Source organism: Nomia melanderi, chromosome 14, assembly GCF_051020985.1.
Source record: "Nomia melanderi isolate GNS246 chromosome 14, iyNomMela1, whole genome shotgun sequence".
NCBI classification, from domain to species: Eukaryota; Metazoa; Arthropoda; class Insecta; order Hymenoptera; family Halictidae; genus Nomia; species Nomia melanderi.
Window position 1 is genome coordinate 2,606,672 of NC_135012.1, and position 27,471 is coordinate 2,634,142.

The window sequence follows — 27,471 nt, forward strand, 5'->3', positions numbered from 1 at the left end:
TACCTCACAGTAATCCTGAAATAAGAAATTAGAAATTGGTCACTTTTCCCTATAGTTCTAGGGTCACGAACAGAAAAACACTCACCCTATACCTTCTCAAAGCTAGAGATTCTCAAAAGATAAACAATTACCAGACGAAATATACGAAAACCCAAGATCCCCAGGAACTTACGGATCCGTCGCTGGAGAACCGTCTTAATCCTCGATCGATCTCCGGAAGAATCCAGTTCCGGGTCGCCGAATAAATAAAAACGACGAAGTATCCAGAGTGTCGGCGGCTGGTCCGTTGTCAAGAAGAATCGCCGCGTGACTGGGAATTCCCGCGGTGCACTTTGATTTTCGCGGGTTTCGCCGCGGCACGAGCGTATCCGGCGGCAAGGGTTGTCGGGGGTCGCGTTCCCGGACCGGAGGTAATCACACACGGTTAGCACATGTTGGCCGAAGCCAATTCCCGAAAAAGGCCGCAGCTCGTCCTCTAAGACGACCGCTTGTCTTGGGGGGGTGACTGGGGGGTCCCGGGGGCTGCCGGGCGAGAGGAGCTGGCCCGCGGGGGTGGAAAAGGGACGGAGACGGCAGGGAGGCGGCGCCGTAGGCGGGTCGCAGTTTTTCCAGGTGCAGTGCGCATGCGGCCACTTTTATACCCCACCAACGGGGGCTCCCGCCGCCTTGGCGTTCTTAAAGGCTTCTTAGGGTGAGTTTTGTCCCCTACTTCCGCGCCAGCCGTCGCGCACACACCCTCCCCGCCGTCGGTGTGTGCCCGGTGGTGGGGTGGAACCGAGGCTTCCCAAAGGGTTGCAACGACGACACGATGCTTGCGGACGATGACAGTCTCGGTGAACCTCCGGCGACTAGAATCTTTTTGCAGTCGAATGGGATCGAATCTATTAGCTGCGAAGGGGGTGAGTTCACGGTTGGTTCTGCGGGAATTGTTTCGGGAAGGGTTTCGGGGATGGTGATTTAGAATGGAACGAGGTGGCGGGATGGATGGGTTTAGAGAGTATAGAGTATCTTTGCTGGGTATTAGGAGTATTGAGATCGGGAGAGATTTGAAGTTGGTTTTTGGTAGCGTAGATTGATTTTGGGGTTAGGAGTTGAAAGGTACTAAAATAATAAGGAAAGTAAGTTAATGGTTAATGAACTGTAGGAGACAGAAGTTCCATTGTTTAAATGGATACTTAGGAAATCATGTGATTGTTGAAATTAATTAAACTATTGTACTTCGTGGTATCTATTTCAAACAATGTGAGGTTCAAGGATTAACTGAATTGACTTCCACGAGCGTGTGAAGGAAATTTAAATAAAATTCTCATTGTAGACTGTGGGGCTTGCAGTTTATCAAGGTTTATTACATTCGACGAAGTACCTAACGCGGTATATAACGAAAGAAGGGACTGGCCGGTGTCGAAGGAGTTAGCTAGTCAGTCGGGGATGTTGTGCAAGCGTATCATCGGCACAAGATTCCGCGTTTCCAAGTCCGCGCCGATCCTACGTAACAAGATTGTCGAGAGAAACCAAAGGAGTAGCGCTAAGGAGTTGTTGGTCTGGAGGCGGCTGAAATCAGATTAGCAGCCAGACGCGTAATCGGGGCTTCTCGACAGCTACCAGCGGACATCGCGTCTCAGCGCGGAGCTGCATCGTCTAATCATCGATGCTGCCTCGTAAAACAACTGAGCCTTCCACCACCCGACGATCTTCGCACACAGACGCACTATTAACCCATAACTTTCTTACCCTCTTCCGAACAAACTTTCGCCATTATTCTCCCCATGGATCCCGGGATACTTAAAAAAAGAAACAGGAACGGAGAAAGAGGAAGAGGGAAACTTTATACCGACAACATCTAGAAAACACAAAACGAATACAGAGGGAAAATTAATACTGAAAATAATTAATCAGATCCTACATGCGAACTAAAAGGTTCCTGAACCTAGTTAATTACCCACCAAGAATTTCCGATGAGTTCCAGAAAATTTGGACATAATCTTTATACCGACAGTATACAGAAAAGACAAGAGGAATAGAGAGAGAAAATTAATACTGAAAACAATCAGATTCTACATGCGAACTGAAGATTCCTGACATTGAACCTAGTTAATTATCCAGCAAGAATTTTCTATATATTCCAGAAAATTTCGACATATTCTTCAGATCACCAGATTCTTCAAGGAAAAGGAGTAAGAAGGCAACTTTACACCGATATCAAGTAGAGAAGGAATAGAGAGATCCTGCACGTGTGCCAAAAGATCGCTGACATTGAATCTAGTTAATTATCCACCGAGAATTCCCTCCATATTCAAGAAAACTTCAACACAATCCTTGGATCACGAGATTCTCCAAGGAAAAAGAGTAAGAAGGAAAGTTTGCTGAATAGCAATCAAAGAAAAGGAACAAGGATCAGGGTCGAGGGGTGCAAAACCATGAATCAGATTCCACCTGTTTACCAAAAGCTTCCTGACATCGGATCTCGTCACGATTTTCCACCGAGGACTGTCTCTATACGTTCAAGAAGAAAATTGCCAAAGGAGAACGTCGCGGATGGGGTGGACTGTAGGGGGCTCATTTTTCGATAGGGGTTGCAACCGAGACGACGCTGAGCGACCTACGCGCCGCGAGAACGAAAGAGAGAGAGAGAGAGAAAGAGAAGAGAAGAGAAACGAGAGGGGAAGAGAGAAGGGAAGAGGAAGAACGCCTCGTCGCGGAGAAAATAAGAAAGCAAATTACCTAGCAGTCACCTACCCCTAGGGGTGGCGGAGGTGTCGATATGACATGTAGGGAGACAAGGGACCTCCGGCTGGCAACCCCTGGGGTTTATTACAAGGGTGGAATCAAATACACCGGGTGTCAAAAAATGAAACGCCACCCCACCGCGTGCTTCCTTCCCTAGCACCGGGAACGCTCGTGGGATGAGGTCACGGTGAGTTACGAAAAGGGTGGGAGGGGTTCCAGTTGTAACCGAGTCGGATGGTTCTTCGCGGGCTGGGGACTGCAGATGGCTTTTCCTTTGTTGGAGGTTCGATGGAATATTCTGCTACGTTGGCTTGGAAACATTTTATTTGATAAATCATTGGGTTAATTCGATTAATTGGATTAGGGTGTATTAATTGGATTGAGGCTAGAAATATAGGTACATGACGGTATTGTCTTTTTTTTATGGAATATTCTGCTACGTTGGCTTGGAAAAATTTTGATAAACCATTGGGGTAATTTTATTAGTTGGATTAGGATTCATTAATTGGATTAGGCTATTGAGAAAATATATGTAGGACACCTATTATTTTTTAGTGTACCCTAATTTGTAAGGGGTTGGCTTTCTACAAACGTAACACATTTAGTTTTGTTCGTTCCGTTACGTTTATAGAAAATTGATATCTGAGTTATTAAAATAGTTCTATCGATTAGATTAATATAGATTAGATTGATATGATACTAGAATTGTACTTTCTTACATAACGGTACTGGTTCTCTATAAAATCTTAAGCAATTCTTCGTTAAAGCCTGAATCAACGGTTGTTTCAGGCTTTAGCAAAATTAAAAATCCTCCCCTAAAGAAGTCTTCCAAAGAATGACTGGAAAATCCTGTCGAACGGTCCTCTCTTTCCCCAATCTCGAAATTTCCTAGGAATAATCAATTCCACCCTCGGCTTATTACAGAAAATCGTTGTCTTCCGCGGAACCGCCGTCGGAGACGACGTCTGAGGGGATATCGTCGTTCTCCCCTGCATCGTCACCCCATTTGCCGGCTTCGCGCTCTTGTTTGTTTCGTAATCTTTAAGATCGGAAGGGTTCGGGGCTGTAACGCGCCCGGGAATCTATTGCCCGACGCGGTAACTTCCGCTCCCCTTGATTCTCGATCGAACAGACCTCAAGAATTCCATCGAGCAGCAAATGAAAGAAATTCTAGAAACCCTTTGTTCCGTGAAAAATCTGTTTTCTTTGATATGAAACGATGTAGGGTAGAACGAGGATTAGTTTCCGGTGATAAGGACGATTCATTTCCACCCTTCAACGGCGAAACTTCTTGCCAGCGGGACGCCGGAACGAGGAGTGATTAAATATTATGACCAGCGCAATCTTCGAGGACGCCGCTTACGAAAAACGTTACTTAGTGTAATTAAAAGGACGTTCCGTAGGCGGCGTTAGCGCGCTGGCGCGACGTGCACACGCGACAGGAACACAATTTTCCCATTCGAGCCCCTTGATCGTGTTAATCCTTTTGTGCGAGCTGCCCTGTGTTCTGGTTTAACCTGCTGCGCTTCGAGAACGAGCGATGCACTGGGAACTAGGAGAATTTTGGTATTCTGTCGGTCAGCGAACTGATTGTTTCGTATTATTTATTAAATTGATCAAGGAAATTCCTATTTCATTAAATGTAGTTTAAAAAGATCTGTATTAGAAAGAAATTCCTTATTGTTATTAGTTGAATAGTATATTATTTGAAAAAATTGCCTGCGTTAAGTAGAATATTAATCGGAAATTATATCAAACCTTAACGAAGTAATTTTTAATTTGTGTTGTGCTAGGTTCTGTGAAGTTGTTTACTCTTGTTATCTAGGTTACGGTATTTTTCTGTTGTACGTCATGTTGTAATGCTTCCTGCCCTCAAGCGTTAATTGTTAATATAATTTTAGAATTTAGAAATTCATTTCTCGTTTCGAGATGTTTGAGAAATTGAGGACAAGATGGCAATCCAGTTATAGTTCTCTGGTGTCTCATCTTTACGTTGCACTTGCAATTAGCCGTGTTCACGAAAAACGCATAAAATCCGCAGTCTACCGATAATAGTCCGAGAGATATGCCCTCGACGAATGTGTTCAGCGATTATGAACAGTAGTCCCTCAGTGAAACGAGTGTCCCGGATGATGCACGATGAAAACGTCTTCCAGACGACGGTAATGTCGTCTTGGACACAAGCTGCCGAGACGAGGGTCCGTTAGTGTCAAGAAACGACTCGTCACACGAGGGGTGCACTCCCGCCGACCTCCGCCCCCGCGTGTTCCCCCGACTCCACCTAACTTTCTCACCGTTTCTGAGCAACCTCCGATTACCCTGGTTACGGGAGCGTCTCGAGTGTCTCAAATGTTCCAGCGGTGGCGAATCACGGATTCCCTTACCGCCTCTGCGATCTCGTTTCTCCGGGAACAAAGAAAAATCGCTGGTACTAAATTGTGCCTCATATTTGTACGTTTCGTCCAGATAAACTACTGAATTCTGATCAAGTCGATACATTCTTCAATTGCAGGACTTTCTTTGATATTCCATGGTACTCTTTAATAGCAACAATGAAACTTCCCTTCGAAAATGTAGCTTCCAGTGTGATTAGTTTCGAAAACTGTGTTTCGAGGAAAGATTCTCTCACTAGATTTCTGAAAATAATACCTGACATTCCTAGAGAATTGAAGAACTAAAAGTTCGAAGGTTCTTCAGCAGATCGTTGGAACGTGCAGCTGTCATTAATGGTATGGCAGTAAAATACTAAGTATATCATTCCTTATATGACAAAACCTTTGCTCACTGAATGATTCCTCTCTAAAAAAGTATATACAAAAAATACATAACATTGATCTACATTATCCTCTCACGCAACCAGTCCTTCACATACTCTACCAACAGAAACTCAACATGTTGAAGGCACGACTTCATACAGCAAAATACACAAAACGAAAAGATTCGAATATGAAATCATTCAATTGAATTGCATTATTCATCGAGCTGAATGTCACCGCATTATCCAGCATTATTTATAATACATAAATCTTTCTTGACAGTCATCGTCTAATTAAATGAACTGTAGTAATTCAATTTGGTTGGGGTCACCGATAACCCCCATGTCATCCAACGTGTCAAACTCTTGACTACCTACCAAAATTTCCAAAACCAATCTACCCAGGATCTCCCAAAGCCACTCAACTAAAAATTCACGATTCACCATCAGACGTCCAACAATTACACCCCAAAGATCCAACCCCTAACGACCCAGCATCTGACCGAACAATTCCTACGAAGATCCATCTCACACGCATTGCTCCATCATCCGAGGCCATCATCGCGATATTAAATCCGCCCCAGCATTCGGAATCTTTCGAACGTCGCCGACGTCTTCCAGCACCTGTGCTCATTTACTTCGAGGGTGGATAGTCGTTGCTTGGTGACCTCGTAGATTAAAGACGAGCGGCAAGTACAGCGGTCCCAGGCGACCCTTTATGTTCAGCCACGTTTCCACGGTGCTTCGACTACGTAGGGGACGAGGGCCGAGGGACAGAGGGGGGTGGGTGGGTCACGCCGAGCGGAAGATGGGAAAGCTACGGCGGGATGGAAGGAAGCAAGGTGGTAAGACTCACGGCAGGACGGCGGTTGGTCGGAGGTTACAAGGTGGAGCCGGAGCTGCTGTCGTGGCTCTAATAAGCTAACCCCCGGCCCTCGTTCCACCTTACGAGCTCTCGCGATCCCTTCGCAAGGGGACAGAGGGCACGCCGGGTCGCCGGTGCAATTTGATAAACTGTCAACGGGGAACCAGCCTTGCCACGCGAGACTGTCTGGAAAACCGAGCGTGTTCCTCGGTTATCGGGTTTCGTTTCGATCCCTGTCTTGACCCGGCGACTTAATTGATGCGGAATTGTCGGGGCTAATGTCCGCCGATAATGCGGTTAAGCGACTGCCACTCGGCTGCCCGTGAACAACCGGAATTTAAGGGTTGACCGAGTGGTTTCCGGTTTCGGGGAGCCGAGGAGCGTCGAGTTTTTGTTCCACGCGGTTTTTAGAGAACGTTGGTTGAGTGTTCGGGAGGCCGGGGTGGTTGGAGGCTGTGGGATAGTGGTATTTTGTGATTGATCTCTTGTGGCGTGGGTAATTTTGAGATTGATTGGTGAGATTGATTGATATGGTAAACCTGTTGAGGTTTCTTGTGAATTTATTACGAGGCGAATTATTTGGGAATAATAATGAATTGGTGATATGGATATTGTGATGTAAGTAATCACTGTTTTGTGATATAAATAGTTTGTAAGTAATTGTTCACTGGTAATATTGATGAATACAACAGTTTCGAGGTTTCTTGTAACGTCAGTAATCCCAGTTTTGCGATGAAAATAATTATTAATATTATCAATTGATAATTGTCTACTAATTGTTTTATGGTTATTTAGTAATTATTTAGTAGATTATTTAGTAATTATTCGCGTAACATAATAGTAATTACTTGAGATACCTAGAGAGAGTTGTATTTATTAATATTATCAATTGATAATTGTCTACTAATTATTTTATGATTATTTAGTAATTATTTAGTAGATTATTTAGTAATTATTCGCGTAGCATAATAGTAATTACTTGAGATACCTAGAGAAGGTTGTATTTATTAATATTATCAATTGATAATTGTCTACTAATTATTCTATGATTATTCAGTAATTGTTTAGTAGATTATTTAGTAATTATTCGCATAGAATAATAGTAATTACTTGACTAGATACCTAGAGAGAGTTGTATTCATTAATATTTTTTCCAACACAAGCATCTGCCTCAATGCAAATTACTAAACAATCATCAACCAGTAACATCAATATAACCATCCAAAACAAATCCAAGACATCACACCCAACCATTCAGCGACCTCCCAAACCCTGTAAAGCAAACTAAACACTAATCCATTCGACTGAACTCAACAGATGATCCCGTTCGGATTCCATTCCGCCCAAGAACTGAAACTCCGAGACACGCGCAATTTCCATGCAAATAACCGGGCCCATAATTCGAGGATGCGGCTTCTGGGGAAAAAGATTACGTCAGTTAGTTCCGGGCTAGGGGTCGCGTACCGTAGGAAGCCCGAAGTTATTAACCTTCAGAGTAGACCGAAGTGACTGGCGCACAATTTCATTATCAGCGATCGCTTCTATCGTGAATCCTGTTTTCGATACCGTTGGATATATTGATCCTTACAGCTGGACCTGTACCCGATGGACCGAGCCGGGCAGCTGCGCGCCGCAGGACCTTGAAGACCACCAGGAACCCCAGCCTCTTGGGAAATGATACCACTTTGTAAGGAGCGAATGGAAATGACCCTAGGATCGCCTCCGGCCCGGACTCCTCTCATGGGTCGTTCTTGGTCAGAGACGATGACGACTGCGAGGGACACCGGCTACGATACTACTCTGATTAAGGAGCGGTCGTGTACAGACCGTCCCTTCAACTATCCCTTAACCGTCTACACGCGGTAGCTCCATTCTTTGTAATTGCCGACCGAAGTGTCTTCGTCGCCGATCGTTTGAGGCGGAATTTTATTGATGTAAGATTGCTTGAATCTATCGAGGGCTGGGTGTTATTTATATTTAATACTACATTTACGGAACTCGTCTCTTTGACGGATATTGCATTTTTTAATTATTTATTTAGTATCAGTTTAAGTCGAGTTTCATTCGTGCAATTATGCGAATACGCGTTGCAATAATATGGTTTTGACGTAATTTTCGCGATTTATATAGACGAACACATAGTTTTTTGGAAATAATAGAATAAAGTTTAGAATAAATGTAATCTAGTGTTCATCGGTTACTGATTTAGTGATTTAATGATGGTTGTTGATTAATTGTGGATTTATGGAGGTTCATTATATTATTTCTAGGAAATTTGGTTTACATACATCGTGAAATTTGTAGATTAAAAGAGTTTAATTGTTACTGAATAATTGAATTGAACAGCAAGACTACTTTATTTTAATATTTCATATATCGATGTGTTATACAAAGCTTGATGTTCAATATTAAACTTTATCATTTCGCTGTGTCATGTTTATAATAATGACTGAGTCTATATTATATAGAATTAAATTAATAGAAAGAACACCTCAAAAGCAAACATCTTACAGCAAAACTATAAAATTGAATATTTAGTATTTCAAATGAAACTTTCCATTGCTATAGAAAATATTTAAATAAAACTACTTCGTCCCTTAATTTATCTGTGAATTATCTTTAGATCAGTTTCAAACAGTGTCGTCTGTCTCGTCGAAAAATGTTGAATATTTCCAGTGAAAAACTTCCCGGCGCAAGTGGTTAACAAATTTGAATCGCCAGATTCAACAGAAAAATCAACAGAACGTTCAATAAATAGATACGAATTTCATCCTCATCGCAACAAATTCGAAATAAAAATGTTAAATATTCCCAGTGAAAAACTTTCCAGATCAAGTGGTTAACAAATTTGAATCGCCAGATTCAACAGAATAATCAACAGAACGATCAATAAATAGATACAAGTTTCATCTTCATCGCGACAAATTCGAGCGATGAAAATTCTGTTAGAATCCATGTCGGGCCCGCGCGCTTCAAGTTGAACGGCGTCGTCGGTCGATCCTGCTCGGAAATAGATATCGACGCGTGCCCCCGAGGGATTTGTAGTTCTTCACGCAACACCGGGACCGCGTGTACCATCCTGATTCAAAAAGACGGTCCGCGCCAGAGTCTCTCCAGGGGGCAGTTTTAAAATTCAACCCCCATACGAGATCTAAAGGGCCGCACGCTACACGGTGCTCATATCAATACGTGGGATCAATAGAAAGATGCCGTCGCCAGGTCCTGGCCAGTGGATTCTCGATGCAGGATATCGGCGGACCGATTCCGGGGGAATTACACGCAGTAAATTTGGCTAGGGGTGGCTCACACCCCTTCTGCCCCCGTCTTCTGAAAAACAATTATCGTAACTCAGATTTCAGCGGGATTCTCATCGATTAATCTCTTGTTTTACAATATCGTGTGAGAAGCGAAGGTTACTAATATGGTTTAACACTAGGTTTACGGAACGCGTTAATTTGACGCAGATTGAATTTTATAAACATTATTTGGTAAATGTTTCAATCCGTTTTCGTTGATCCAATTACACGAATATGAATCCTGATTGTCTATTTCTATATCTACAGTTTCCTAAATCTAAATGAACGAATATCAACTTCCCCGGGAAAAATAGAATAAACTGTACAATAAATGCCCGAAAACCTAGTGTTAACCCTTAGCAAGCAGGTTGAAATGATAGAGAATAAGGGAATTATGTACTGACTTCTTGCTGTTAGTAGCTGAATCCTTCGTTTCCAACTTAGTATTACAAACGTGGAAGTTTAACCTCGACAGAATGTCGACATTCGTCTGTGAAGAGTTAATAGTTGGATATCGATTAACCCTTAGCACTCCAGGTTGTTTTGTAATCAGGAACTGCGACTAATTTTTATAGTATTCCTAGCAAAAATGAGAAATATTTCTTCGATCTTTTATTTTCTTTCTTAGTAGAAAATTTGGATGTGTGGAGAATCTTTAGGGTAGTTTTTTTAAGATTCATTAAAATATTTAGTTTTGAATATTTTATGTTTTGAATATTTTTTTGGCTACTCATTGATCAGATACAAGTGAATGAGGCCGGCGTTTGGGCTAGTGACCGATACGTTGCCCGCGCTCAGGCTTTAACCCTTTGCACTCCATAGGCTCCTCTCAGTCGCCACTCGATTTGGTACAGAAAAATTATGGAGTATAACATTTAATGTTAAGTTTCATGTGATGTTCATTAATATGTGAAACATTAAAATAAAACAGTCTCTTTCTTCAATTTATATACGATTTTTCGTGAAGCCAGTTTCAAGAAATGTTAATTATATTCCATCGGAAAGTGTTGGGTATTTTTGGTAGAGAACTCTTGGAGTGCAAAGGGTTAAATGTCTCTTAGATCGCCGGCGCTCAATGCGCTAAAAATATACTTCATTCTCATTCTCACATGTACAATCTCAAAGTTGTCAGACTGCTGGGAAATCTCGTCAAATTTCGTCGAAACGAGCAAACGTTCCCAGAGCAGACAGAATCCCTTTAGTCCGTTATCAATATCTCCGTCGATACTCGTCGAATCTGTCCGACAGATCGCTTCGTTCTCTTTTTTTATGACCGTCCCTTTTTTCCGTTCGCGCGAAACCGTTTACACTGTTCCTCGGCCCGTGTGTCTTCCGCGAAGGGAATCCTTCGGTAATCCAGATTTATTTATCCCTCGATAATGTCCAGTCGCCTGGTGCATCGGGCGTCGCGACTCCTCCCCGTGTTTTCCATAAATCAAGCGCACCTTCTCCCCTATAAATAACTGGCTCTCTCGGTGCCGCAGCGAGCGACCTGGCGAAAATTGATCGGCACTGGGTTAAGTTTCGATGCGTGTCGGCTACGGCCGCGTCACATACGGCTACGTTAGGTACCTGTATAGATAGGTACTCGCGCGCACGCCGCCACCGCCGCTAATCGTATCGATCCCAGCACTCTTAATCCATTAATGAACTTCCCGGGCTCGTTTTACGCCGGCTACCTGGGGCTTTTCACGCCTCTGTCCTCGGCACGCGCGACGTAACACGGTCTGGTTCCTCGGTTCTTAACATTATTTCTATCGAACGTGTTAAAAGACGTCGTTCGCGATTTTACCTTAAAATTACCTTCCATTTCCCGTATATTCTGAATTGACTGTTCGGATTTACTAACGATTGTGAAATTAACTGTAGGGAATGTTCGAAATTCAATTGAGGAATGATTGAACAGAAAATAATTTTAACACATTGCACTACGAAAATTTGTCGCTAGAAATATTCAATTTAGTTTTATGAGATATAGATGACTTTTTAAACTAACTTAAGAAGGAATCTATTTCCACGTTTCACGTATCGACAGATTACTCAAGACAATGTTAACACGTTGGCTGCCACGAGAATTTCGAGCGTTTCGTTATACCAAGATTTATTCCTTTGTAATGCATGAAAATAGTATTAGAAACAATTATTAATGTTCTGGTATAATAGTTCTCATATTACACTGTTATCTAGCTTCTTGTGTTCTGAATATTTTGATTCAATGGCAATTTTCTTGTTGTAATTGTTTTCAATTTGGAAGCTCCGATCACCGGTGACCCCCATGGCAGTCAACGTGTTAAATACGAAATTTTACAATTTTGATGCAACAATCGAGTGGTGACTGGCATCTTTCGAGTGCAAAGGGTTAAAATAGAATTTCAAGAGCATTCTGATACCTTCGTGTTTCAAACGATGAGTAGAAATGTTAATTGAAATTAGGTTTCCACTCTCCTTTTAGTGTTCTTGATTGTGATAATTATGAACATGGTCAAAGTGAATATTTAAAAGAAATGAGTTTATTATATCGTTTCATACTAGATTAACCCTCTATGGGCCGAATTTTGTTTCGTGATTATAACAAAATTTACGCAGTATGAAATTAATAAATATCAACATATGCACATAAATTAAAAATGTATTCAACAGTTTTAATAGTTTTATTAAAACGAATATATTTTGCAACTTTGAAGTTATAATGACGTTGAACGTAAACGTCTGCGCGTATAAAAGTTCAAGTTGATTAATCATTTAATGTCATCCGTCATTTTGCAATAAAAAATTAAATGAATCAATTTAACTTAGTCTATTAATGTGTGACTTCAAAGTTACATGAGCTTATAGAGGGTTAGAATAAAAAAAATATATGACATAGACCAGTTTCATAATTATGGATATAATTATGGGAAATGGACGAAGGAAATTAAGAATGAGTGTGTTGCAGGAGTCATCGAAAGAGGCTTGTATTCTCCCACGATAATTACATCGTCAGCGGCAGCCCCGTACCGAATTCTGTTTTCATTCTTGCCCTCGCCCCCATGCATTCTGCATACGGGGATTGACTGGAAATCCTTGCTTACAAGGGCTGGTAAACAAGCGATAGGTTCACCCGATGCCCGGCCGTCTTCCACGCGACGACAAATTCCTCAAATATTTATCTGTCTTTCCCTTCGTACCCTTCAATCGTCGTCGTCGCCGCCCCCAAAACGCCACTTCCGTTTCACGACGCCCGGGAGAGTATGTCAATCCGGACGCCTATCGACGTATGACAAATACCTCGTCCCCGATGCTTGCACTTTCCGTCAGCCCTGACGACCGGGACAAAAGGAAGTGTCGGGGGGATGAGAAGAGTCTGCACGGGGGTGGCTTGGCGCGCCGAGTCACCGTGGCCTCTTTCCTTCCAATTCTCCATTTTTTTGGCGCATGTATATATAAATATATATATATATATATATATATATGCGTGTGTGTGTGTGTGTGTATATGTAAGAAACATCCCCTGCTGAATTCCGAATATAATAATTCGACGCCTTGTTATAGGGGTTGGGAGATTCTGCAGAAGAAAAAGAGGAAAGTAGAAGAATAGAAAGCAATTAAGACTCTGCGATGAATTTAGTAATATTGAAAATTTGCTGGTATCTAAGAATATCAGTAGAAACTTTGAGTAGACCTAAGCATAGAATTTTTGAAAAACAGAGATTTCGACTGATGCAATTATGCGAATACTCATTACAATCCTGTGTTCTTAAAGCACTAATCTACGATTTCTCCTTTCTACTATTACCGATACAAATAATAGAAGTTTCCCTAAGAAATTATAAAAAAAACCAAATCATGACGCAAACTGAATCACAAATCAATTAAAGCTCCAATAAACACGCTCTTACAGTTTCCATAAAAACATTTAAGAAAGTCCATTCAACTCCTCGGTAGTTCCACTGTCAAGAAGCAAGAAGAACACCAAGCAATCCCATCTGAAAATTTCAATAAATCGAAACAGTCGTTCACCCCCACTTTTCCCTCATCCAGTGAAAGCAGTCGTACCCTGAGCAAGATTCCCGAAGCTCCGATGGGCGTAGGCCGCGTGTTCCTGACACACGCCGGTAGTTCGCAATTAATTTATTTTTCTGCAGTCGGCCGTTAATTGTTAAACTTAGATGGGCGGTCGTCGGCAATCCCGCGGCGGGACTAAGACACTGCGGGGACAGGATCCGGGACGCGTGACAGGACCGACGGAGGAGCGAAACGCGGGTGTCGCCGAAGAGGGAACAGGAACGATGACGATCGACACTCCGGGGTGCAAAGGGTGAGGGACCGAGCGGAGGGTGGAGAATCCGCTAGGCAGGGCGCCGGTGAATCGAGAAGTTCGGCTAGGGAACCGAGGCAGGAAGCCAAGGAGCGACGCGAACACTGGATTGGGTTACCGGGATAATTAGAATGATGATTAGGAGAGAAGCACGCCTCGTTGACCAATTCTTTCTTCAGTCCTCCGACCGATGTTGCTTTTAAGATCGGCTTTCCTTTCACCCTCTCGCTCGTTTTTCGTGGTTGCACACTGAATTGTACCTAACATTCCTAGAGAATTCAAGAACTGAAAGTTCGAAGGTTCTTCGACAGATCGTTGGAACGTGCAGCTGTCATTAACCCTTTGCACTCCAGAAGCTTTTTACCGGAAATATTCAATATTTTCTAAAGACTGATGACATTTTCTTAGATTGAATTAAGAAATCTCACATGCATTGAGGAAGAGAAATGTTTTCTTTCAATATTTCGTACATTGATGCATTATACAAAGTTTAATATTAAGTATCTTTAATATTCTATTCCATAATTCTCTAAACTCTTATCTAATAGCTAATTAGAATAACTAATCTCTTATTCTCTAAACTTTACAGTTTTGCTGTGTCAAATCATTTGACTGAGAGGCGCCTCTGGAGTGCAAAGGGTTAATGGTATGACAGCAAGTACTGAGTATAACATGTTAAATACTATACGTTAAATTACTGTTATACGAAACAAGCATTACTTCCTTTTATAAACACTCTGGATCAAAACCTTTGCTCACACTGAATGATTCCTCTCGAAAAAAGTATATGCAAAGAATACATAACATTGACCTACATTATCCTCACACACAACCAGTCCCTCACATACTCTACCAACAGAAACTCCTCAGCACGTTGAATGCACGACTTCATACAGCAAAATACACAAAACGAAAAGAAGTGAACTCGCTCGTTTTTCTTGGCTGAGCACGGTGCCCACTAGTAGATTTTCTACGGGAATCTTTGATTCTAAATGGATAATTTGATAGATGAGTCGATGGAGGGTTTCTAGATGAATTGTAGCTAAATAGAGTTAATACATTGCGTACCGGCTAATTTTCAGAAAACTGAATTGTGATGGCAATTTTCACTGAGGTTAACTTATATCACTATACACAGAAAAATTCAGATATCATATTGTTATGTAATATATTTTAAACAGATAATCAATTCGAATTAAATTTTATATTTTTTCAATGCTGTGGTAATTAGCAAAGTTACATAGCTAAGTGTCTTTATATAAAAACAAGATAAACATTGCAATAATAGATTATTTTCAGTTTCTTCAGAGATTTTTTATTCTAATGAAAATACTTATCTTCTGGATCATTTCAAATATTGAATGCTTTTAATTCCTTGCCCTACAATATAGTGTCAGACCCATAAAGATTTCAAATAGAGTTTAACAAACATAAATATTATTCAATTTGTTTGAATGTAAATTATAGTCTATTCCTCGGTCATCAATGATTATACCTTAGATCACACATTGACATAAAACAATACTCGAATTTATTTTCAATAAATTATTCAGGACAAAGTAGCCAGATCGTTCACAGTTCAGAATCATAATGGGTTAAAATAATCATTTCAAAACAAAACAATCGGTCATTTTGACGGATAGTTCTACCATTAACAAGTTCTCCAGTAAGAAATTGAGAATCTCCAAGAGCCAAGGACTTAATGATGAACTAAACGAAGCTAAGAAGCTGCGGAGCACGTTTAATATGTCCACCACGCTTCACCGAAGGATCATGTACCCATTGCCAGTTAGTTAGGAGAGAATTTATGTGCGCAGGGAGAAGCAGCAGGGCAGCCGATAAAAGGAAGGAGGCAAAAAACGCTGAAGCTAACCAAATTCATCGAGGACCACGGGTAACCATCAAGACACGGTAGGCGGAATGGCTGTCGACAAGGTTCGACCGGTGATATTACAACACCCAAGCGACGCATTTTTATGCGCGCCAGCGTGATTGGTCGTTCAAGTTGATCCCTCCGGGATCGCTTAACCGGATGCCGGGTAACCATCGTAAAAAAAAGGAAGGCAAGAAGAAAATCGCTGAGTGGCCCGCGTCACGGCGGAGCTGAATATTTAGGCCGCGCCGATGGAATTATCAGGTGTCCGGCGGCCGTACGTTTTCTTAAGCAGCCATGAAAGATTTTTCGAGGGAAATAGTGTCGGACAGTTACACAGTTTCTGTACTCGACGCTGCTTAGCCCCATCCGCGTTGAAGTACACGTGAATATTTGATCGGCCCTTCAACCTTCGCCTCTTTCGCCCTCCCACAACGTTCGCCTCTTACCTAACCCTCAGTCCCAGCTGCGGTGAATTATTTAACGCCCCCAGGGACACCAGTTACCAACATACATCTTTGTGTCAGCGAGATTCTCAAACTCTTTGTTCTCGTCGCTCGCCGATGACATAATGGACCAACGGCCTCGATGGACGCTCTTCGAGAACGCTGATGGTAATTAGGCTTTCGAGCAGACTGAATTTATATTAATAAAGCTGTAGATTTTTTAACCCTTTGAACTCTGTAGGCTCCAATATTCCACTAGTTATAATATTACATATTTGAATAAATCTTGAAGAAACTACCCTAAAATTATTCGATTTTCCACACACCCAAATTTTCTACTAAGGAGAATAAAAGATCGAAGAAATGTTATATTTCTCATTTTGGCTAGGACTACTATAAAAATTAATTGCAGTTGCTGATAGATTACAAAGCAACCTGGAGTGCTAAGGGTTAATCTATCGTCTGCATGATTTTGAATTTATGAATTTTTCGATTTAAGGATGAATGCGTGTTTTTATAGAGGGGAGATATTACGGGAATGCTGTCGGAATGATGGTATGGAGTCGATGATGGTCGATGCATAATTGAGACGTATTTATTATAATAATAACTTCCCAAGGATCGGGTAATCGTTCCCGTGATTAACGCGCGTACTCGTTGCCCCCGCGATAAATGAATTCACGCGGTTCCACGTGAAATCGAGTTTTGATTGCTTTAATTAATCGCCGCGTGTAAGGTGAAAGACAAATTTCCAGCGTTTAACGTCCATTCGTTTTAAATTAAATTAGGCCGGAACAGGGAGGACAAAGAGACGACGGGAGCGCGACACGGGGTGGAATCGGCAAACTCGGGGTGATGCGGGGAACGATCACGTAGGGAAATCAATATTTTTCGTGTAGTCAAATTATTAATTTTCTTCGGTTAAAATTTTCAGATGGTGTTAAAAATAACAATCGTTATTCATGTAGTGTTTTAAATTAATAATATTTCATGAAGAGCTTCGAATCATTCGTGATCGATTAGAAAGTGTACAGTAGCGCTCAGTGTTTATTCTACCATGGACTGTACCAGTTTAACTAACTGACAGTAGTTAAATAATTCTCTGTCAAGGTGATTGAAACAAATTTGAAAATATATCAAGTATATGTCTATGAATCTTTGAATTTTCGTTCAACCCTTGTTAAACACATCGCCGCAATAAAATTTACGTAATAAGTTAATATAACCGATTAATATGTTAGTAAATGTATTTTAGTTGATAAATTATAAATTATACAATAGTAATCTTATTATTATTGTGAACAACAAAGGTTTTGAGTAATTGTTCAGTACAGAAACGGATGATTCTTACCGCTTCTACCGTAAGAATCTACGTAAATAGCGGCACGAATTATTTGCTCTTTAAATCTGCACCAAATGACCCGTGGCGCCATCCGTGGTAAAACGCTCAAACTGGTAGCCAATCATTACCGACGAGGTAGTGAGCTAAAATGACTGTGGCGCCATCCGTGGCGAAACACTGAAACTAGTAGCCAATCATTATCGACGGAGGAATAAACTCTGATTACTCGTGGCGCCATCTTTCAGCAATATGACGACGTTAGTAGCAAAATAAGTACAATCATTCTGCCGCTAGATGACGGGACTAATCTTGGATTTAAATTAAACTGAACCGCTTTTTAAAAGTATCTGTTTTTTCTAATGTGAATTCAAATATGTAATTAAAAACAATTAATGTAAAAATGCTATGAAATTTGCACTCCCTTTAACTAATTATCCCTTCCAAATTACCTCTGCGAAATAATTATCTTGATTTTATCATGTTTAGTGTAAGTACAATCAAACTCTAGAATTGTCGGCCGCTAGATGTCGCTAGTGAATTCACCACCGTTTTACAAAATTCCTATCATATATTATTTTTGATTAATATTAAGAAGTAGTCTGTATTTAAATAAATCGCAAAAACGAAAGACTGTCATTTAAATTTTCAGACAATCGTTCAATTCAATTCAATTATAAGCTTTAAGCGAAAAGAATCACTTTGTTCGTTCAAGTATTCTATTATTATTATTTAATTTATAATTCTAATACTCTTACACTTATCATTTCAACTATTATATTAACATCATAGAACCTCGAAGCACGGAAACACTGTCGACAATTGAAATAAAACGTAAGAGGAACGAAAAAGAATAGACAGCACCTTTCCCCAAGACACGCGTAACTCACTTTACCGAATAAGACGAAAACACGTCGCATAAATTATCCCGTTGTCTCACGTTTCTGGGACGCTGCTTCCGCTTCACAAATATGCGGTTATTCATTCATCTCGAGTCTGTCGATTGTAATTAGCATCACGTATTGCCAGTAAAACGTTAGACAGCGGAGCTTATCGGGAATTTCTGGGCGTTCGTATCGGTTAGCCGGGGCATCGATCGTTCAACTCGTCGAATTGTATTGAGCCGAGGTTAAAAGCCCGGACCGCGGCACTTCAAAGGGCAATGTGCACGCGTGCATAACTTATTGATGAGCTTCCACCTTTCATTGAAAGTTCACGGGCCCGTTTTGACGAAAAAAACAATCAGTATTCGGCGAGGTTCATCGAAAGTATCCGTCCCCTCGACACGATTCACCTCTGCGTTTCCAGGATGGACAGTAAATCGCGTTCCTTCGCAGCCTAAAACACTTCTCCGTCATTAGAGAGCCATTTCCTTAATGAATTTCTCACTCAACGACGCCTCGTGCCTTTATTCTTTGAAACTGAACATGACTTTGCTTCTTTTCTAAGAATTCCATTGAAAATGGAATCTTAAATGAAAATTAGAATCTGTTCTCTTTGTACACGAAGCAGTTCCATTGTATAGATAAGCATCTACAACAAACTGCAATCAATCTATCCAATCAACGCGTTTCCGTGAAATACATTTCTCAAATAAATCCCAGTAAACTACCTACCTACAACCATTACCATTCAACTGTACACAGCAAAATCAATTCCTAACACGCAGCAATTAGAGTAATCCAATAAATCTACCCATATACAAATTCTCCAAAAGACTAAGGAAGAAATCCTTACAATCCAAACTCCAACATTCAAAGTCAAACCATCCACACGACGAGCCGTCCAGATAACGGAACGCCGCACAAAACAGCCATTCGCATAAAGTATACTTCGCTGAAGCATCTCGGAGCGCAACCGACATCCATCTCGAACGGAACGACTCAGGGGTTGAAGAGGGGTGGCAAGAACAGGAATTCCCTGGATCTCGATCCGCGCGACTACGCGGTATCGCCGCGAACGACCGTGCAGGACTCGTCCTCACGTTGATCGTCCCGATTTTTCTTGCGGGTCCGCGGCGAGCCGGTAATTGGCCGTCATCCGGAACCGTCGAAGCGTCCGTCGAGGAGACGCGGCTAGGCGAGCGAGCGAGCGAACGAGCGAGCGACCGAGCGAGTATCCGATGGGCCCATAAATCAATTAATTTTAGCCAGGTTCGATACGCCGGTGGCTCGGCTTTAATTTAAATTCTTTCGGAAGCCTTTGGACTCGGTTTCGGTGCGCCGAAGAGGAGACTGTCCGCTCGGCCAGTCCGCTAAAACCGCGTCTCCGCCGATGTCGAACGATCCGCGCTTCGCTCTGGTGGGGGGCTGATTGGTAACTTACGGGGCGAGGAGAGACAGACTCCGGCGAGGAGCAAAACGAGCCGGAGACACGCGGTGGGACGGAGAAAGAGCGGAACCGGGAGAAAGAGGGACGGAGCAGGGGAGAGTAGACGCCACCTTAAGTATTTCTGATCGAATTCCAAATGGCTGGTTCGTCGTCCGGTCGGACGGTCGGTAAGAATTCAAACCGTGACGAGCAAATGGACAAGAGAGCGTGTGCGTCGCTTGATCGTGGAACTGGCGGCGGGTAGGGTTGGGGAAGGGGCGGGAGCAGGCAGGGGTGGACAGAGGCATCGCGAAACCGAGAAAGAAAGGGACAGGTAAAATAAGGAACGGTGAAAATCGCGACGCAAAAAGGCGACCGCGAGTCCCGTCAAACCTCTCGCCACCCCTTTCGCCTCGACCCCGCCCCCCTCTCGCCGGGGAGAGTCTAATCAGTTCGCGGGTCGATCGATGAACCCTGACGATACCTTTGCTCGTCGTTTTTCGACGTTTTTCCCCGCTCTTTTCTGGACGACGCACCACGGAACGAAACTGCTAATAGTCCTTACGTAATTCGGTCTCTCCCTTGGGAAGATCGGCGGAGCGAGAGAGAGAGAGCCAGTCCCATCGGAATCGGATTATTTATAGGCAAGACCGGTCGGTGGACTGGCTAATTTAACTTAATACGGTGATCTCCGGGAGAGGATCGAAGCCTGGCGGGGGCTCGAATGGTCATTCATTTGCGGATCGTCAGTTTTCGATGCGAATACGATGGACATGTTTGATGGATGATGGACAAGGGAAGTTTCTGGGGACTTTGGGGGTGGAGGTAGCTACTAGGACATAGTTCTATGATTATCGGTTACTAATGCTTTACTAATACTCGTCAATATATTGCAAAACATTCGTGAATTTACAATCCTCTTACAGCTTGTTCTCTTTGAAAAAAACAACCCCTAGACAACATTCACGAGAAACTTCTGTACGTGAACAGATAATACCTGCAAAGCGCAGGGATCAACACAATCAGCCTGTAATTACAAAAGAAACCAGCGAAAGGATTCCACGAGGCATTCATCGGACATAAACAGGAAGGGATGATTCCCAGCGAACTGTCGCATTTGAATCGGTCGCAGCCGGCTCGAGGAGCCAAGGAGCCGCGGGTTTCGGGGAGCATCGAACTCGATCTCCCGTTTCGAAATCCGAATATTAATGACGCTCATAGGTCCGCGGAACGGGGTGACGAGGGAACACGCAGTTGCACGCGTCTGTTCCTCCGTTCGGAAGATAGATTTTGCATAGGTCGCCGCGTAGTAGGGGTGGGGAATTACTTTTCATGAGAACGTAACCGGGATCGTATATCAAAACGCACGGCTACGCGACGACGGATCGAGGATTCCGTGATGCGGCGGCGGGTCACGGTGAAATCATTCGTTATCGCGGCGATTCGTGAAATTCCGATCCGTAGGAGGGGCCGGTGAGCCGAGGCACGCCATTTTGTGTCTCATCGGCTTGTAACGACCGGCACAAAGCGCATCGCGTGCAAGCTAATGAGAGTAATCACTTAATAAAGGCGGCCCGGCATCGCGTGACCCTCAACACGCGCATAACTGAGAATCAATATTTGATTTCGAGGTTTCTGCCGCGCGCCCGGCGCATCTTCTCTCTCTCTCACCCCCTCACCACCCAACCTCTCTCACTCTATCTCTCTCTTTCTTTCTAGAGTGCCTGTTTTTTTCTCGCCTCCACCCTCCCCGGGTTACCGGTAAACAAGACCGAGCCGGTATGTTTCTTTTCTTTGTTTTTTGCCTCCTTTTCCCTTCCTTTTTTCTGTGTTTTTCTGGCATTTTATTTGGCCGTTTTGTTGTTACCGCGGTTGTCGTTGTTGTTTTGCGGATAGACGCCACTTTACGAGAATAACATGCATTTTACTGCTCACCGGGAAATTGGCCGAGCATCCCCTTCCCTCGTTTTTTTTTCGGCTCTCACGTGTTGTTCTCGCGCCACGGACGCCACGCGAGATGGATACTTCCGAGAGGGACCGGTCACGCTTCCTTCCACGTTTCCTTCGAACACGAGCCAACTCGTGTCCGGCCAATTTGTCCGATTCGGCGGGCACCGTGTTTGTCTTCGCAGATGCGCCGAGCGATCCTCTTCCACTTCGGCTTCGATCTGTGGTTCAGCGGTTGCAATAAATTCGATTTGAATTTAACTGGGGCCTGGGAGTATCAATCTTTCCTTTATCATCTATTCCTTCTGTTGATATCGAAACTATCCTGTAAATTAACTGTTGATAGCTAAATGCAATAATCAAATTTCACTAGAAAAATTCTAGATGATTCGAGTTTTAACTATTAACGGAGCAATGCCGCCATATAAGCGGAATGGCATATTAACTCTTTGCACTCGGAAGTTTTTCACTGGAAGTATTTGAACGTTTTTTCATGAGATAAAGACGATATTTTGTGAAACTAACTCGAAGAGAAATTATACGTACATTGAGGAACAAAGCTATTTTATTGGAATATTTTTTAAATTGATGAATTATATAAGGTATAATATTAAGTATCAAATTCTATAGTTTTACTGTATGAAACCAGGTGGTGAGTGATAGTTACCTTTCGAGTGCAAAGGGTTAATTTTATCACTGCTATTGCAATATTTACAATTAACACGTTAAGTATCGTGCTAGGACTTCTATAAATTTCTTTCCACTTGTTACCTATCGTTAAGTATCTCTTAACGACAAGTTAACTTGAAACTCTTCCGATCTTAACGATCAAAACGTCTCCAGATTCTCTTTTATTTTCATCTAGTAATTACAAACGGGCAAATGAAATATTCCCAAGGCGCAACGTGTAATAAAACATCCCCCGGGAGAAATGAAATTCTTCAGGTTCACGTGCCTCGCGAATTAATCTCCGAAATCACGGATTTGCATAAGCATGCGCGGCGCGGCCAATACTGATTAATTAACTCCCCCGTTGGGCGGGCCGGGTCCGTAAATAATATTCGAAGAAGCGAGAGAGCGAGCGGTGGCCGCGAGCCGCCGCGCGGTTTTTTCCGATCGCCGTCCCGTACCTATCTCGTGGCCGAATCGTACGAGCCGGGTTTTTGTTATTCCGTGGCGGTGAGATCTGGTAACGATCGGTTCCCACATGGTGGAATTAGCATCGTGCCGTCATCAGTCACTCGTTTTGACACGCCGAAAATAAATAGTCCGGCGTGGATCCCAGTGCCTCGACGGAGAAAGACAGAGGTACGCGGCAGAAACGGAGGGACAGAGGGAGAAACAGGGGAAAAAAGGGGTAGCTCCTCGATTCGACGACTTTGGCGAACTCGGATCGCTTTCTGCGCGCTCGAAACGTGGAAACACGTTCGATCGTGAAGCGAAGCCGCGAATTTTCCACACATGATCGCGCCTCTCCATCCATCAAATCCACGGGACGCAGATTTTTAACGGATATAATCGAGTCCAGGGAACCATTTGTCATCCGGCAGCCAGCACCGGGGCTTTCTCCGGGTTCCGTGGCTTGGGAGAAGTCGGACCCTTTTCCTTTTTCCACGCGAATCCCAAGGATGCCCCTGGCTTGATGATGTAACCTTTCGCTTTGCTTTTTTTCCGTCGAGGTTTTTTTACGGAATTGATGAATCTGTTGGCCGTTGCTCGCGTCTGGAGGAAGGTGTGTTTTAATGATGTGCTATTGAGAGAGGGGTGGAGTGGTTCTTCCTTGATGGGGTTGCGTGGTTGGCGAATGTTCGTGCTGGAAGAATTTTTGGCTTGTGAATGTTAGAGGATTGTAGATCTTTTAGTAAAGATTCTGGGATGAATAAGATGATAATGCTTTGTAGTCGGGAGACTTTCGGTCAATTGATTTGACAAGGTAAAATTATGAAGCTTGATATTTAATATTGAACTTTGTATAGTGCGTCGATATGTGAAGTATTGAAATAAAACAGTTTTGCTCCTTGATTTACGTGCGATTTCTCGTCAAGTTAGTTTCGGACATATTTCGAGCGAAACACTTCTGGAATACGAACGGTTAAAAATGTGAGATATTTGAGTTTCAAATGAGCGATTTCGAAATATTACCGAATGAATTCGACGAAAATGTGTCCAAAGATAGAAGGTTCGAGGATTAAACGATTAGGTCAAAGAAGGGTTCCCATTAGAGGCTAAAATTGGCGAGTCCGTGAAGCAAGCGAACGAGGGTAAGCCGCGTGAAGGGTTGAAAAGAGAAGGCCCAGGTGAAAAACGAATTTTTATCCAGCCGGTCCGTACAAAATTCTAATTTGACGTTAGAAACTGACGGGCAAAAGGGTGAAAAGGAAGTGGGGGGTTCATTTCACCCCTTGGGAAAGGATTTTTACGTATTATACGCGGCGATACCCGTCTCTGCTGCGAAAGGGTGAGACACGGTCCGGGGTAGAGGGGTGAAATCGTAGGAAATGATAAACAGGGTGAATCTTATTCAAATAGAAAGACAAGATCCTGGATTCGAGAGAGGAACCCCCTCGGATCCTCCGTTGCCCAACCGCGTCTACCTGAGCCATGGGAAAAAGGACTACGGGACTTCCAACTTTTCGATCGTTTCCTCTCAATTTTTTCATCCTATGGGGATTAAACGTTGCGTAGATTCTTAGATAACGTAATAGCAGTTTGCAGAAAGGCAATTTCAAAACTTCACAAGGAATTGACTTGGAAGGAATTGTGAAGACTTCTTCGAAGATTCTCTGTCAATATAATCCTCAAAATGAATGTCCGAACAATATTAACCCCTTGGCGTACTGTTTACTTTCGCCGCTAAGCTCGTGTACCATTTTACTATCGAAAATTTGGAAGAAGTGCAACAAAATTGTCCATTCTACTTGAAGTGGAAATTTTATTTGAAGATAATACAATGATAGCAAAATAGTTGTTTGCTTTGATCCGTGGGTAATGAATAACATCGATTGTTGTTAAATTAGTCTAGAAATCTTCACGAGTCTCACTTGTTATTGCACGGCAAGGCGTTAATCGAACAAATCTTTAACTACAACCTATCTAAAAACTTTGAAGTAACAAATCTGCGAATTCGCAAGCTAAAACATTCTATTTTCTCAAAACGAATATCTACTGAAGTCCCTACGCACACAGATTTCTCCGGCCATTCGATCCATCGCAGAGGAAAGCAAAAATTCCTGTAATCAATACAACGCAATTTCGTAGACCGAGAGCGATTAATCACCGAAAAGGGACAAGGCCGAAGGGGTTGGTGTCCTCGTTCCCGTGGAACGCGATCGCCGCGACCGAAACCGACACTGGGCCCGGGGCCCAGGACGTTCCGCCGCGGGATCAGGATCTCCGCGCGCAGACAGTATCAGGATCTAGCGTCAAACTCGATCAAAAGCCACTGGCGCGATCCGAGGGAGCGTAGAACCGGCTTGGCGAACGAGGTAAAAAGAACTCGGCCCTGCTCGCCGAGCAACAAGACTCTGTACAGGGTGAACAGGGGGAGGAGAGGGGTAGGCGCAGAGGCGAAGTCCGAAAATTCGAAATCCCTTGAGAAAACACAGCTGCCCGGCAGGTAACGCGCGAGGGTTCCGTCAATCTGGAAGAACCAGAAAGGAACCACGTCACGCAACGCGCGCGTAAACCCGAGGAAACGAGGAAAGGGGCGGAGGGGGTTGGCGGGACGGAAAGATGACATCTTGCGCAATTTTTTTCCCCTCTTTCACGGGTCTGCGGCGGTCTTCCCTAAAACTGGTCCTTATTCAAAACGCGAGAAAGAGAGGATTGAAAGGGTTCACCGTTGGGTATTCGATTTCCTCGCGAGACTCTCCCCTCCGCCGCCCCTCGCCATCGTTTCCCCTTTCTCGTGGAAGCTACCTGCCCCAGTGTTTTCGCTTCTCGGGTTACTAAAGACGCGGAAATCCAGAAGTCGCGGAGCGCGCGCCCACGGAGACCTTCTCCCCGTTTCTCCCCTTCTTTTACAATTTCTGGCGTCCTTCTTTATTCCAGGAGGGATTCAATGGCGCGATTTCGATCGTCTCTATCCCTCTTTCTCCCGGATCTCTCACTCTACGCCCGTTTCTTTTTTTTTCTTTTTTACGCGACGATCGAGAAGGTCCTGCCTCGTCTTCTTCTCCGAACCCCTTCTTCCCTCTCTCGCGAGTTTTCTCCTTTCTTCCACTATCCGGGGAGGTTCTTAACCCCTTTTTTTCCGTCAGCTGCCGCGCAACAGCTGTATACGCTCGGCCCGGGCCTCGGGGTACGCGTTTCTCGTGTGCGTGAGCGAGACGACGCTTTGTGCGCGTGCACACGTACGCGCGACGCGTGAACTGTTGCGTCGATCGAGCCGCGATATTATCCAGGATCGTTATCGACGCCTCGCATCGCGCCACGATTTCAACCCCGCGGAACAGGGCGACGGAGGCTATTGTAACGCTTTATGGGATTTTTCGAGGTCGCTCCTGGTCGAGTTTCGGCGGCGGGAGGGAATTTCGGGGAGCATTGTTCCGCGGAGCTGTTCTCGAGACGCGCTGTTTAGACTGAGGGTCGATCGCCTGAATTATTGTTGGACAAGGTTGGAAGGGTTGCAGAGTTTCGACGTGGTCGACGCGATTTTTGATTTCAGATGAAGAGATTGGAGATGTTTCTCATTCGGATGGTTTCCGAGGCATGACGAGGGTTGATATTAATAGTAAAACTACCGAGCAGTTGACTTCTTGAAATTTCTTGTAGCAACTTTAAGAGTATCTGAGGCTTTAATCGATCAATTCAGTTTGCGTATTGGTAAATCAACTTCTTCAGTAATTTCTCAGAAAAAGATCTGTTTGTATTTTAATAATTGCAGGATGAAGGAACGAGGGAGATCATTTGGACCCGTCTGGTAATTTTCACCCTTTGCGGTCCGAAGTGTTCTTGGTTTCTCAGTTTGAGGTTCACGTCGACGTTAGTTCATTCAATTACAGCTTAATATCACGTTCTATTTATTTATTCAAGAATATTTCGGAGTCATTGAAATATTACCTTTAAATGCTATAATCCTGATACTACAAATAAATATAGAAAAAATGGTTAAAACAGGTAGAGGCTGCAATACAATATGTCGAGTCTGACTCGGCATAGGACTGCTAAGGGTTAATATTGATCTATATATTCTTTTGGTGATCTCAAAAGTTGACAGATGAAAGGGAATACTAAAAGACTAAATACTAAGTTCTACTTGAACCAGTACTTTCAAACCTGATCCTCAATGAAATATCAATTTCCCAAGCTGTCCACTGCACAATATGAGAAACGCAGTTCTTCAAGACCCATTAGATGATCGACCAACCCATCAAGATCCCTCAGCTCCACAGCTCCACGTAAATTCACTTTCCCAAGATGCATCGTTCAGCTAAAGTGTCTCTAAACAAAACGGATTCTCCGGAATCAAAGCAATCTTGAAGAGCTCCTCGGCGATGCCGCGCGAAATTCTCACGCCAGCGCTGCCAGGCAAATATTTGAAAGACACGTAACGCGAAGACACTTTCCTTGGAGATCCTCCAGAGTACTCTAAACAAAGGTGATCCTTCAGGATCG